The 15051-nt window shown below is 35.6% G+C and overlaps 1 protein-coding gene across 1 annotated transcript in view; it reads left to right on the plus strand.

The window, feature by feature from the left end:
* The window catches only part of nlk2 (nemo-like kinase, type 2), an 85304-nt gene that overhangs the window by 35542 nt on the left and 34711 nt on the right, over nucleotides 1-15051 (plus strand). The gene's annotated exons all lie outside the window — the stretch shown is intronic.

Consider the following 15051-nt stretch of genomic DNA (forward strand, 5'->3'; position numbering starts at 1 on the left):
ATGTGAAACTAATCTAAAGAGAATCTTCAAGAACATCTGACGTCTGACCGTCACAAATTTGCACATTTGATTTTAAAATGTTAGCTGTACTTTTTGTAGGTCTAAACAATTTGACCAAAAAATGTTCTGATTATATTATTATTATGCTGAAAAGATACTGAGATACTAAAACACCAGCTCATGAGCTGCTCGTGTATAAAAGAACACAGTGCCGCAATTCACTCTCAAACACGCATTGCATATATTTATTTAATTAAATTGCAGGTTTTGCAATTTGATAATCAAACCAAGCCAGTTTGGATTTATTTCAGTTAATCATACAGTTAATCACACACATTTCATTTTTTACATTTTTCAGAATCCTGTTTATTTACAGGTTTAAATGGCATTTTAAATCCCAGGTTTTCTTTGTGGTTTTTAGACCTTGAAAGCTTGGAGCTTGAAAACAATTTAAAAATTGTAAGTAGCAGTATGAAACAATAGCTTGTAGATTTCAGAGCTTCGGCGTCGAAAGGGCATGTGAGGTCTTGTTTTAAAGTCTTAAATTGCTGCGCAAATGCTTTTTTTGTGCCTTTTGTGGTTGCTAAAGTGGGATCAAGCTGAACATTATGTTTAGAGAGGTGATGGCTTGCCTCATGCTGTGCTTGAATGTTTTTGATGGCAAGGAATGATCCAGTGTACTTATAGGAACTAGTATGCCATCTGCAGTATAGGGAAAACGGTTCTGTCTTGCTCTCCGATTATCACAGGTTAAAAGGGGTCTTCTTTTCTCCTGCTCATTTTTCTTTCCATTGCCTAATGTTTTTGTTCTAATAGAGGAATATTGGGATGGCGTTTCAGATGGATTTCAGAAAAAGCTGACATGTTATTTTTAAGGCCTTTTCTTTCCTCTGATATTTCCTAGATGTGGTCTGCAGGACGCTAAAGGCATCCCCAGCTTCTTAATTTGGTATATAATTTAATCAGAGGAATTACACGCTTTCCCCATTTACCGCTCTTGCCCAGTCACCCGATACGCACTCTGTAAACCACTTTTCTAACCTTATTTTTTCCGTCAAATACCAAGAGGCTTTCTATGATTTGAGCTGGACAGTCTTCTTAAATTAGCTGGAATTTTAGCTCTTCAAAATCAGGAACAAAAAAGGCTTTTGTGTTAATTAGCTGGGAGATTTATCCTGCGCTTTTGTATTTTTAGACGTTTCTCATGCAGCGTGACCGCTGGCTGTGGTCTGGTTTCACAGTCTTTGGAATCATCTAAAAGACGTATAACATTAGTAAACAATGCCGTGTGCAAGTAAATCCACTAAAGAAAGGGTGAACGTGCCAGACAACATACATTTTACATTTTAAGATCTATACAGTGATTGATTTTTATGGCTATGAGAGTGCTTAGAGACGTAATGCACATTCAGTCATAGTGCATGCTTGCACTTCTTCATTTTGGACACATTGTACGAAACAGGATTAATTTAACATATATGCAAAAATAACATGAAGTACCTAATACTAAGCTTCATGATCATAATAGGGGTCATTTATATATAGAAATGCAAATGGTTATAAATTTCAAGGTTTAGGAAAGGTGGAAAAAGATCATGTATAAATTATGATCCAGTGTTGTTATAGTTAACAAAAACTAAAACTATTACAACTCCTTTCCCTTAATTGAAATAAATCTCAAAGATAAAATATAAATATTAGAAGAACAACTTAAAAAAAAACACACACACATAATTAAAATGCATTACGTTGGCAACTAACTGAAATAAAAATGCTAAAAAAATGAAATATTAAAATAGCTAAAACTAAAATGAAAAATTAAATAGAAATAGCAAAATAGAAATACAAATACAAAAGCACAGTTACTAAAACTTAAATGAAACTCTAAAAATAAGAGGTAATTCAAAATATTATTAAATACTATAGTAGTATAAAAATCATTAACCGAGATCTACAAGTTTCCTGCCTTTTTTTGTACATTTGTACACTACTTTTTTTATCCATTCTGCAGAATTCATAAATTTTACCCCTAAAATCATTGCAGAAAATTAGATTTTAACTGTTTTGCAGAAAATATGATAAAAAAGTGCAATATGTCCCTTAAAAAAGGGGGGAGGGGGATGTGTTTCTGAAAATGTTCCAATTTGTAAAATTATCATCGTTCTTCACAGTGTGGAGACGGATAGTGCTCACGTTTTCCATTTTCCAAGAGTCAGACTTCTACAGAAGCAGCATAATAAGAGATTGTAAATGCTTTTAAACACACACACACACAGGTGCAAAGGAACATTCATATTCTGTGTGATAATGTTCCCCCTCAGTGCCACTATCTTTGTTCTGCTTAACGTATTTATTTACTCAACGGATTAAACAAAGACTCATATCCTTCTGCTTGTACACAGCACAGTAGAACCTTTGTGCTCTCATTTGAATGGATTAAGAAACAAAAACATCAATGCATTCTTTGCGGTCGGCTCCTTGAGCCGTATATTTTGAAGCCTGCTTGGTTAGACATGCAAAAATGTGTGTTCCTCAACATGTACACGTACCATTCACACACTAAGTTAATTTAAAAAAAAAGCCATATTCCAGAGCCCGGGGATTTCGCTGGTCCTCGGCAGACCTGTTTGGAAAGGTTATTTCATACAACACTGCCGCTGTGTATTCCAGCTAATTATATCTTTTGCTGAATGGGGTCTTTCTCAGTGACTGATGTGTGAATTGTGCTCAATGCTCCTTGTCATAATGGCTGTTATTTCTTCATCTGACTGCTCGACTGCCGTTTCATATATGCTGCATTTTACCAGATGCCTGCGGTGAAAGTGTTTCAGTTAATCAGTCACTGTTTGTGTTACAAACATATTTCTTTCTGTTGCAGGAATGTACTTTTTTGATCTGTTGTTCAAAACCTAGTTTGCTGCCTACTTAGGTAGCCTTTTAAGGAATGTTCACAATGCAAAGGCTGTTCCACAAGTTAGGCAACTTAATTATGTTGCTCAAATTATAAAGGCTGGAATAAACTACACGGCTTTTGCCCAGATTTTTGCCTCAGTTTGCTGTCTGGACGAGTCAACGCTTGTTGCCAAAAGTCAAAGCCAGTCTGCAGATTTTGGGAAGTCAGGTTTGACAGATTTCACAGAAAACCGTGTTGCGTGTGATGTGCACACTTTCTGATTTAATTTTTTGCTTCAGACTATGATTCCTCCTAGCAATCCAATGCAAGTTTGTTAATTTGTTGCATTAATTTTCAAAGAATTAATTTATTTACTAAAATGTATTAAGTAATTAAACTTAATTTCTTTCTGAAAAATGTATTTGCAATAATAATATAGGTTTAAAATTAAGACCTAATTAATTGTTTGTATTAAATTATAATTATTTTTAAATAAAGCTTAACATTGAAATGAAATATAAAAGTATATAATAAAAATATGTTTCTTAACATAAAATGTATATACAGGTGCTGGTCATATAATTAGAATATCATCAAAAAGTTGATTTATTTCACTAATTCCATTCAAAAAGTGAAACTTGTATATTATATTCATTCATTACACACAGACTGATATATTTCAAATGTTTATTTCTTTTAATTTTGATGATTAGAGCTTACAGCTCATGAAAGTCAAAAATCAGTATCTCAAAATATTAGAATATTACTTAAGACCAATTAGGCATGGGCCGGTATGAGATTCTGAGGGTATGATAACCTTAGCTAAAAATATCACGGTTTCACGGTATCACGGTATTGCTATTACAGCTCTAAAATATGTTATTTTTAAATGTCTGGGTAAAAAACAACGTTTTTTCCACTGAACAAAATACATTTTTATTTTTAAGAAATATATAGAACATTTTGGAATGGTAAACATGTCAGGCTAAATAATTAATATAAATAATTGAATTCTTGTTAATTAAAATATGTGCAGTCACTTAAGTGAGCCTAAACCTGCAGCTCAACAATAATAAGAACTAGGGTTGTTCCGATTCCGATACTAGTATCGGAAATTCCGCCGATACCACAAAAAATTCTGGCATCGGTATCGGCGAGTACTTGAACCCATGTACCGATCCGATACCATTTTCTTAAACAAGACCTATAGTTATGCGCGCTAGCTTTGCTTAACGCTGCAAATCGGAAATCAATTCTTCTTCACTGCTCAGAATGCAAACACAGGAAGTTGTGCTGTGTTGCCACACAAGCAACCACTATTCAGAGCAGCGAAGAAGAAATACAAACATGTTAGCACATTGCCAGTAAGTTAAATCACTCACATATGCGACTAAATCTTCACCCTGGGCGACTACATGATGTCTAATATTAGCCACTGGCTAATAAATGATCAGATTTTACTGGGAGGCTATGTATAAGTTTAGCACAGATATATTGTCACTCGCTGAACACTGAGCGCTTCAGAGTTTCTCTCTCCGTCAAGCGATCTATTTTTCAGATCATCTGAATGAATGCGCAGCGCAGCTGTATTTGACGTACCGTAAGCTCTAGTGTGAAGCGCACGACTTGCCGTCGCTTTGCTTTTTTTTCTCACACGCAGAGAGAGAGAGAGAGAGAGAGATAGTCTTACATGTAGAGCGTCAATTCTGCATGGTATGTAAACGATATTCTTCATTATTTTGACAGGAAAATACAACAGAGTTCCTTTGGAATTCTTCAGTTTAACTGCCAGGTTCTCCGGTAGTAGGCGGAGCTAATGCGCAAACAACAATCTCATTGGCTGGCGCTCACCTATTATCGTCCTTGTTTTGATTTCAGCAAATCAGTTCGAGCCAATGCAGACAACGTGATTAATATTCATGAATCCAGCAGCTCGTTAATCCTTAGTAGAATTCTATCTATATATGGTGAAGCACACCATAAAATAATTGTATCAATTCATACAGTGCTAGTAGTACACACAGCTGTATAACCAGATACACACCCAGGTATCGGATCAGTACTCGGTATCGGCCGATACCCTGAGCCTAGGTATCGGAATCGGTATCGGGAAGGGAAAAAGGGTATCGGAACATCTCTTAATAAGAACATAAATTATTTTCTGTAAAAAAAATTAAAAAAAATCCTTCTAAATGAAAAAAAAATTACAAATGCAGTCACTTAACCTAAACCTACATTTCAATAATCAAAAACATAAATCAAAACAATTTCTGTAAAAAATAAAAAATGCAGTCATTAAACCTGCAGCTCAACAAGGTTTTTGGAGACATGCTCACTTTCTACACATTCATCTTTCAGTCCAAGTTATGAGCGGTGAGGTACAAAGATGTGTGCACATACACATAAGGAGAGCGCGCGATTGATACACACAGTCTCTCGTATAATACTCAAACAGTGGCAAAGACACCTGAGCCAGCAGTTTGTTTCTTTTTTAAATTACGTGATTTTGAACAGATGTAAAAAATGTCAGGATGCTTAAAATTATAGACGTGATACCAGCTAAATGTATTGTACTAAATCGCAGAAACGTAGTACTTTAGTCTGCTATTCCCCGCTCTGTGAAGTAATGTGAGGGAGGAAACTAGCTGACGTTAGCTAGTTAATTACTGTAGGTATGTTATCTGCCTCGGTAGCAAGCCAAATAGTATTTATTTCAACACTGAAACAACCGGCGAATGGGTCTCTGTCTTGATCGAGGGTGAAAGAGGGAGAAATGAAGACGACACAGATATATTGTTTGTGTACGACCTGGAAGTATTTATTTAGCGATCGGAGCCAAAACATCATCAATCATCTGTACGGAACATCGTTGTGTACGGAACATGATTGGTCTACGTTACCCGAAAAATTCCCATACGGCAGACTTCGCCTTTTTCGATGGGGGAAAAAGTTCTTGAGGATTCACCTCATTCAGCCATCATCCTACACACAGGTGACTCTCACTGACCGCTATCCGGAGGAGGAGGAGTGGTCGTGTGACTCGTTACGCTCTTCACTGCTCACAACTGAGGGAGTCCTGCACTTTCCGTCTTTGACGACACGTAAAAAAAAACTGCACATACCGCAGAAACGGTATAACGGAAAATTTTAGTGGTTTTGAAACCGTGAATTTTCTAAACCGCGGTATACTTTGAAACCGGTTATCGTCCCATGCCTAAGACCAATACAAAGAAAGGATTTTTAGAAATCTTGGCCAACTGAAAAGTATGAAAATGAAAAGTATGAGCATGTACAGCACTCAATACTTAGTTGGGGCTCCTTTTGCCTGAATTACTGCAGCAATGCGGCGTGGCATGGAGTCGATCAGTCTGTGGCACTGCTCAGGTGTTATGAGAGCCCAGGTTGCTCTGATAGTGGACTTCAAAATCTTCAGGTCATCTGCATTGTTGGGTCTGGTGTCTCTCATCTTCCTCTTGACAATACCCCATAGATTCTCTATGGGGTTCAGGTCAGGCGAGTTTGCTGGCCAATCAAGCACAGTAACACTATGGTCATGTACCATAGTACCTTTGGCAGTGTGTGCAGGTGCCAAGTCCTGCTGGAAAATGAAATCAGCATCTCCATAAAGCTTGTCAACAGAAGGAAGCATGAAGTGCTCTAAAATTTCCTGGTAGATGGCTGCGTTGACTGTGGACATCAGAAAACACAGTGGACCAACACCAGCAGATGACATGGCAGCCCAAATCATCACAGACTGTGGAAACTTCACACTGGACTTCAAGCAACATGGATTATGTGCCTCTCCACTCTTCCTCCAGACTCTGGGACCTTGATTTCCAAATGAAATGTAAAATTTACTTTCATCTGAAAAGAGGACTTTGGACCACTGAGCAACAGTCCAGTTCTTTTTCTCCACAGCCCAGGTAAGATGCTTCTGACGTTGTCTCTGGTTCAGAAGTGGCTTGGTAGCCCTTTTCCTGAAGACGTCTGAGCGTGGTGACTCTTGATGCACTGACTCCAGCTTCAGTTCTCTCCTTGTGAAGCTCTCACAAATGTTTGAATCGGCTTTGCTTGACTGTATTCTCAGGCTTGCGGTCATCCCTGTTGCTTGTGCACCTTTTCCTACCCAAATTCTTCCTTCCAGTCAACTTTGCATTTAATATGCTTTGATACAGCACTCTGTAAACAGCCACACCTTTCAGTAATGACCTTCTGTTACTTACCCTCTTTGTGGAGGGTGTCAATGTTCGTCTTCTGGATCATTGCCAAGTCAGCAGTCTTCCCCTTTATTGTGGTTTCAAAGAACAAGAGATACCCAGAATTTATACTGTAGGGATGGTCATTTATTCAAACTCAAATGTAAATATTCTAATATTTTGAGATACTGATTTTTGACTTTCATGAGCTGTAAGCTCTAATCATCAAAATTAAAAGAAATAAACATTTGAAATATACCAGTCTGTGTGTAATGAATGGAATTAGTGAAATAAATCAACTTTTTGATGATATTCTAATTATATGACCAGCACCTGTATTTTTGTAGTAGAACCAGTGGCATTGTTGTCAGAATGTTTTTTAAATACCTAATAAATGACTTGTATTGAAGTATGTTTGTTTTTAAAGAAAGCTTAACATTTAAGTGAAAAATAAAAACATGTTTTTCTCACATAAAATAAAATGTATCTTTTTTTTGTTGCTCAAAACATGACTCAAGTTTCAGAACATGCCAAATTGTGTTTTCGAACAGCTTGAAATTTGTAGTATGTGATCCGTAGTTGTTTTGGTGTAGGATGCCCAGTTTTTTCTGTAACCTTTTACAACATCGACAAGTGTATAATACATTGTATTTTAAAATCTGATCAGTTTTTGAAAGTTGTGTAGTGTATTCCAGCCTTAAGGCAACATTGTGTGTATCCTTTGCGAAGAAGGAAATCCATAATAAAAATCAAAGATGTTAGACTAGGTGAAAGAAATGTCAATGATAAATAAACTTCTGACATTCAATACTAAAAATATCTAAAAATACTTAAGTATAAATAACAGTAAAATATTTAACTCAATATTTGTGATCGCTCTATTGAAATCAATTGGGAGTAGAGTAGAACTCTGTTTGTGTGTTGTGCAGAGTTGCTGTCTTGGTAGAGCATTCTAAATTGGTCACTTAGGAGGTTTCGTGACCTTTAAAATGCCTATGTAGGCAACTCACTAGATTTTGGAACAGAACCCCTCTTGTTTATGTGGTTTTTATGGTGCTTCCTAAGGGTTGTTTTTGTTATGCTTGTGTTTACTTCTTACAGTTAAACTTAGCTTGGTTTCAAAGCTGTGTCAGTGGTTTAGCTACATGAACTGGGTTTCCAACTTCTCAAATGTGCTTCAACTATGTATGCGAGAGCATGCTTCCTTTATATTTGCTCTGTATATACAGTATGCTGTATAAGTAGGTGTTTTTTTTGTTTTTGTTTTTTGCCACAGTACATGTGTGGGTACACGTGTTCTCATGTACTTGTGTCATAACAGAATCCCCAGGGATGGAATGTGCTGGCTCTCCTCCATTGGAGCCTGCGCTCGCTTTTCTGGAACACACTCCTGCAGGACGCGGTTAAACACGCACAAATGCATTAGGGATGCGCATTTTGGTCGGCTCGAGAACTAAATGGATAAATCAGCAGAGTACTCAGGGTGGGACAGGGGGCAATGGAGAGAGTTCCATCTGTGCTTATTTTAATTGTATATATGTGTAAGACAAACACCTTTGGCGGTTGCATCGTGACTTTTAGGGTCTCCAATAATGAGAATCCTTTTTAGAGGCCATTATTGCGTTTTCATGATCTGAGTATTTGAGTACAGGTGCCCATTCCTAAAGTATTCCTTCAACTGTGAGATTTGTTTTCCCCATTTGAACTAGCAGTATTTTATTTTTTTTTCTTCATGCCCTGACAACATATTCTGTGGCCACACCTATAAAGGGTGTTTGTTAGCATCATAAATGGTCTTTTATTTATATATATATATATATATATATATATATGTATATGTATATGTATATGTATATACTGTATATGTGTGTGTGTGTATGTGTATATATATATATATATATATATATATATATATAAAATTAAAAGAAAGAAAGAGGATAATTTTAAATGAATCATTTTGTGGTGGAACCAGTGGCATTGTTGTAAAACAAATTCAAGACCTATATAGAGTTATATTAAAATTATATTAAATATTACATATTAAATGTATATTATATTATATAATCGTTGCTAAGGAAAGCTTGACATTAAATGAAAAGTACCAAAATGTATTTTTCTCACACATAAAATATGTTGATTAACACAAAGTGTATATATTTTTGTGGCTTTAAAAAAAACCTAATAAATTCTAAATCATAAAATCCTAATAAATTTTTAATTCGATTCAAATTTCAATTATTCTATCAATTCTATTACTCTTATTTTATTAAATTCTATAATTTTTATTAAAAAAAAAAAAAAAAAAAAAAAAAGCATGACATTAAATGAAAAATAAATGTTTTTCTTGCACAAAATATATTGCTGCAGTTCAACTGTCTCTATTTTTGTGGTGGACTCAGTGGCAGTGTTGGCCGAGCAGGTAGTTTGATGCTGTGATCAGTAAAATATCCAATCTTCAAGCAGTGTTCACCACAACCTCTTTCACACTGAGGGCGCGTGCCCCCAGATGCTGTCTTAGCAGGCTATTTATAGCAAGAACAGTTACTCTAGGCTTCTGTCAGTACCTGCCAAGCTACGCTGCCCTATCATGCATCTATTATTGAATAAACTCAGAATGTCAAGAGAAGCAACCTGCCGAGTTGTGATCTGAACACAAGTCAAGCTTTTTAATGCATCTGCGACTTTTGTGTTTCATCTTCCTCGTCTTTGATACAGTTGTCACGAGGTTTCTAGTTTAAGAGGATGTGGATTTCTATGTGGTATGTCTGAAAGAGGGCTTTTTAACCAGTGTCAACTCCGCTCAAGCCTGTTTCAGATTGTTTGTCGCCATGTTGTCTTCAGTTATGTAACAGCGGTTAGGTAAGGTAGTTCTGGTGTAGGTGAGACAGGTATATGTCAATAAAGGAGCAGTTCAAGCAAAATTAGCTTTTACTAAGTGTTTTTCATTTTATTTAAATTTATTTTATTTAATGTTATATTTTATTATATTGTTTCATTTTTAGCTTATCTTTCTACTTTATTGTTGATTTTATTTATTTATTTTATTTTATTTTATCTTATTTTAGCATTTATTTTATTATATCTTATTTATGTAATTTTATTTAATCTTTTTTTTAACTTTATTTAGTTTTATCTTATTTTTCCTTTTTCTATTTTATTTTGTTATTGTTATTTATTTGATATTATTTTATCTGTTTTATTTTATTTCAAAACAAAAGTTTTTGTTTACATAATATATGTGTGTACTGTGTATATTTATTATGTGTATATATAAATACACACACATAGAGTATATATTTAGAAAATATATATTTATATTAATATAACTTATAATTTATATAAATATATTTAATATATAAACATACCATATTTTTCTTAAATATATACATGCATGTGTGTGTATTTATATTATATACATAACAAATATGCACAGTACACACACACATATTACGTAAACAAAAACTTTTATTTTGGATGCAATTAATCATTTGACAGCACTAATTTTATTTTATTTTAAATTTTTGTTTAAATTTTTTTTTTTTTTTTGGAGCATCTGAAGCACATTTAGATGAGCCAGTGAGCATTTGTGTGGTATGATATGAAAGTGTTTGCTTGGGCATCATGCGGCGGGTGTTTTCTGGGCGCACATGCTGAAGGTGTGAGAAGTCTCATCTCAAATACAGATTGCTTTCATGATTACAGAATGAGTCATGTTTGCTTTAAGGACAAAGACATCGATGATTTATTGTTAATGCCAGTGACTGAACTGGCATGGCTGCTTGAGAAACACCTTTAAAGTGCATTTGTCTGTTTTTGTGTTCAGCTCTTCCTTCTATTCTTTTGAAGTCTTTATACTCCTATTTGTTATGTTACACGATGTGCATGCTGTTCAGAAATGACTCTTTAGAAGTATAAAATGTGATATCACCTGCTGAACCAGTCCCGTTTCTCTGTGGTTGTTGCTGAGGCAGGAAGTTCAGGATGTGGAAGATAAAAGGCTACAATGGCCAATGGGCTGACAGAAGCAAGGTGCACTGGGTTTAATTACCGAAAAGACTGTAGCAGCAGAATTAGCAGATTCCCCCCCTCCAGGTCTCCGAGCAGGTCAATTAGCACCCAGCAAAGCTGTGAAATACGCCTCCCTCCATCTGCATCTGGCAACGATTACACCTTGCTATTATGTGAGAGGACTTTGTGAAAGCATGTTCAGTCTCACACATGGCTAAACCCCCCTTTCTGTGTGTGCAATGTGTGTTTGTACCAATTCGCAAATCTATGAGCGTGTAGGCTAAGTGTGAGCTGTGTGTGTGTGTGCAGCGTGTTTGTGGGTGGGCTTGTGTGTGTGTGTGGATAGTCATATAGCATGTCTTAAAGCAGTAATAATGACAGGACTGTGGAATTAGAGAGACATTTGAATAGTTAGAAATGGTTCTTATTATCTATCAAGAGACGTATTGTAGCAATTCATTTTTCAGAGTTCACTGAACTGCAGAACTGTCTGTTTACTGTAAGACTTCCAAGTGTAAATAGCTTTATCATATGCTTTGCATGATGCCTGCCATAGTTCACGTTTATCAGACGGGTGATGAATACTGAAGAAGTGTTGATATGTAAGGGTTGGATACAGGCCTTTTTGTTTGTGATATGAAATATTCTTCTGATTTTAATGCACTTTTTAATTTGACTTTTTTAAAACAGTTTCAGTCATTTGTCATCAGTTAAAAATGTTTGCAGCAGTCCATGCTTACCTGTTTTAAAATGTCTGCAGTTAATAATATGCTAAAACGCTAAAGGCGCTTGACCATGCTTTTTTTTTTTTTTTTTTTGAGGAAACTGAGGGAAAAAAATGCATCTGGCAACGACAATTTGGAACTCTGAGAAAAAAATGAATTGCTACAATTTGTCTCTTAAATAAAAATCTATAAAAAGGTATTACGTGTGCATGCATATATACACACACACACATATGTTGGTATTTGTGGTTTACGGGGACTCTCCATAAGCGTAATGGTTTTTATACCGTACGAACTGTATGTGCTATTGCCCTACACCAACCCTAAACCTACCCCTTACAGGAGACTGCATTTTTAGATTTTCAAAAAAACACCATTTAGTATGTTTTTAAGCCTTTTGAATTACGGGGACAGAAACCATATATAAAGGCTATGAAGAGTTCATTTGCATGAAAATTAGCTGATTGCCGTGCATTATTCTCGACATACAGCATGATCTGAACCCTAAACACGTTTTGTCAAAAAAGCCGGTATTGTCCACTTTCAAGGCATCGCAAGTTCATATTTTACTGCAGAAGCCGACAAGCGCCCTTGTTGTTTTTGAACAGAAGCCGATAAGTCCATTTTAGCGAATCAGCGCGCTGTATTCAGGTCAGGTGACAAGGCTGCTTTCACTTTGAAAAGACGTGCTAGCTGAGAGGAGTTTTGTCAAAGCTGACTAAAGGTGATCGAGGATGGATAATTTTCGACTAATTTGATGAACCTGTGATATCTTCTTCAGGCCAAAGAGGAAAATAAAAGCTGAAACATTTTCACGGAGGCTTGCAAAAGCAGCGCGTTATTATGATGAGGGAAAAGCTCTGTGTATTGCGTATAATCACATCCATACAGTCTATGATCACAACAACAACAACGTCTGAGGCGGAGTTCAACTGTAAAACATGAAATGCGGAGTTATCTGCTTTTGCCAAAAACAACTGTTGGAGTTATCTGCTTTTGCTATATATATATATATATATATATATATATATATATATATATATATATATATATATATATATATATATATATATATATATATATATATATATATATATATATATATATATATATATATATATAAAAACATACTTTCAATGAACTTTAATTTAGTAAATTACCTGTATTTGTTTAAGTTATTATTACTTAATCAAAACAACCCAACTGCAGTTTGATTGATATTACTTGGAATGCGCAAGTGATTTCTGAATAAAATAAAAATGAGTTATCGGTTTTTGCAAAAGAACTCTTCATACACACACATATATATATATATATATGCCCTTTTTCGCCGTTAGAGCAAATTCTTCACTACTGCTGACTACTGAGATTAATATCAAATACAAAAGGCCAAAAAATCAGATATTATTTTTATAGCTATATTTGATGTAGAAACAATTTTTACTCAGACATTTCTAGTAAATTTCACAAAAATTGCAAAGAAATGACAAGTAACATTTAATTAAATGTTAAATTTTAAAGCAGAAAGACTACAATAGTATTATCTTGTAAAACATTTTTCCAATAATCTTTATTTACAGTTTTCAAAAATCTTTTATTGGGAATGTTGAAGTGTATGTATTTGTGCGTTCATTTAGGGGTTAGACAAAGTGTGTACATTTCTCTATACGTGCAGGTGTATTCTTGTTTTCTCCTGCTCATCACCATGGGAACCATTTAGTAGAATCACTCCACTTCCTTCTGTAACTCTCAACTGTCAGTTAGTCATTCTGGAGGGGGCTCCAGACCACAGGTGCCTCTCCACCTCTACCCACAGTCAAGCTGTGCTTGGCATAGTGATCCGGCAGCACTGGTTCCACACTAATTTAGTGGGGGAGAGAGAGAGAGTCACGGGGGAGATAAAGAAAGTCACGGGCCACAGAGAACCGGCAGAGTGCCACAGACTTCACTCCCCATAGTCCCCATTCAGCTCTTCTGTATGTGTGTGTTTTTTGCGTCAGCGCTAACGCTCTGCGGAGATCCCAGCTCGGAAGATGTGTAATTTGCATTTCAGTGAAGCAATCAAGCATGGCCGTCATTTGCATGAGGCTAATTAGGCACGTGACAAAAGCCCTCTGTTCTCAGGCGATTATCGAAATATCGTGTGGAGGTCTGCCTGGAGCTCTCCACAAGTCTACTTTTGAGACACTCAGCCTGGTTAAAAAGTCTCACGGGTGTGATTTAAAAAAAAAAAAAGGGATTATTCATCCAAACATACAAAATCTGGTATTTATTTACTCACCTTTATGTTATTCTGTATGACTTAAAAGTTTGGTGTTTTCCTCTAGTCAGGCTTCATATTACCCCTTTAATGGTATTTTTATTGTGCATTGTTTGTCCTTTTAAAGCATAAAAAGCCCCAGTCCTCATTCACTTTTTCATTATATTGAAAAAGCACAGCCAGTATATTCTTTTTTTAAAAATCGTCTTTTTGTGAAACCAGCACAGAAGAAAGCAAGCCATGCAGGTTTGAATTGACATGAGGTTGAGTCTGAGGTAAATTGTCACTTCAACGCTGAATACTGTTTTACTCTTGTCAGCCTGCAGTTAAAAAGTAACATGCATTTAGTATGATATTACTGACTTGTTAACTTGCTTTGGTTGATGTTACACTTTTTATTTATTTTTATTTTTTGACAAGGTTCATGTTTTAGGTGTAGCGTGTTACTAAATAAGTTACTAAATACTCTGAGAATCCCAGTTTGTGTAGCAAATTAACAGCAGAGTTCTGTTGCCCTTTTGCAGTTTAGTAATGTTTTATTACCCCACAAAGAGCTGTGAAACAAATACTGCTTTTGTTTCATAGTGGATGTGAAAATCTCAGAGAGAAAAAGGGGAGAGAATCGGCTGTTTATAGTCCATATGCTATCGAATTGTAGCCACATAAGTGAACTAGAGTGTTCTGAGTTCATGGACGTGGTGTATGTTTGCTAAGGTGTTCGTGGTTATTGCATGCTGCTAGGGTTTTAGATGGTTTCTAGGCTGGTACTCTGTGGTTTCTAGAGTGTTCTGGGTGATCACCTCATTTAGGGTGAAATCAAAAACTAAATTTAGACTTAATACTAATACTAAATTTACAAACCCGATTCCAAAAAAGTTGGGACACTGTACAAATTGTGAATTAAAAACAGAATGCAATGATGTGGAAGTTTCAGATTTCAATATTTTATTCAGAATACAACATAGATGA

The sequence above is a fragment of the Onychostoma macrolepis genome, chromosome 15 (genome assembly GCF_012432095.1).
Source record: "Onychostoma macrolepis isolate SWU-2019 chromosome 15, ASM1243209v1, whole genome shotgun sequence".
In the NCBI taxonomy this organism is placed as follows: Eukaryota; Metazoa; Chordata; class Actinopteri; order Cypriniformes; family Cyprinidae; genus Onychostoma; species Onychostoma macrolepis.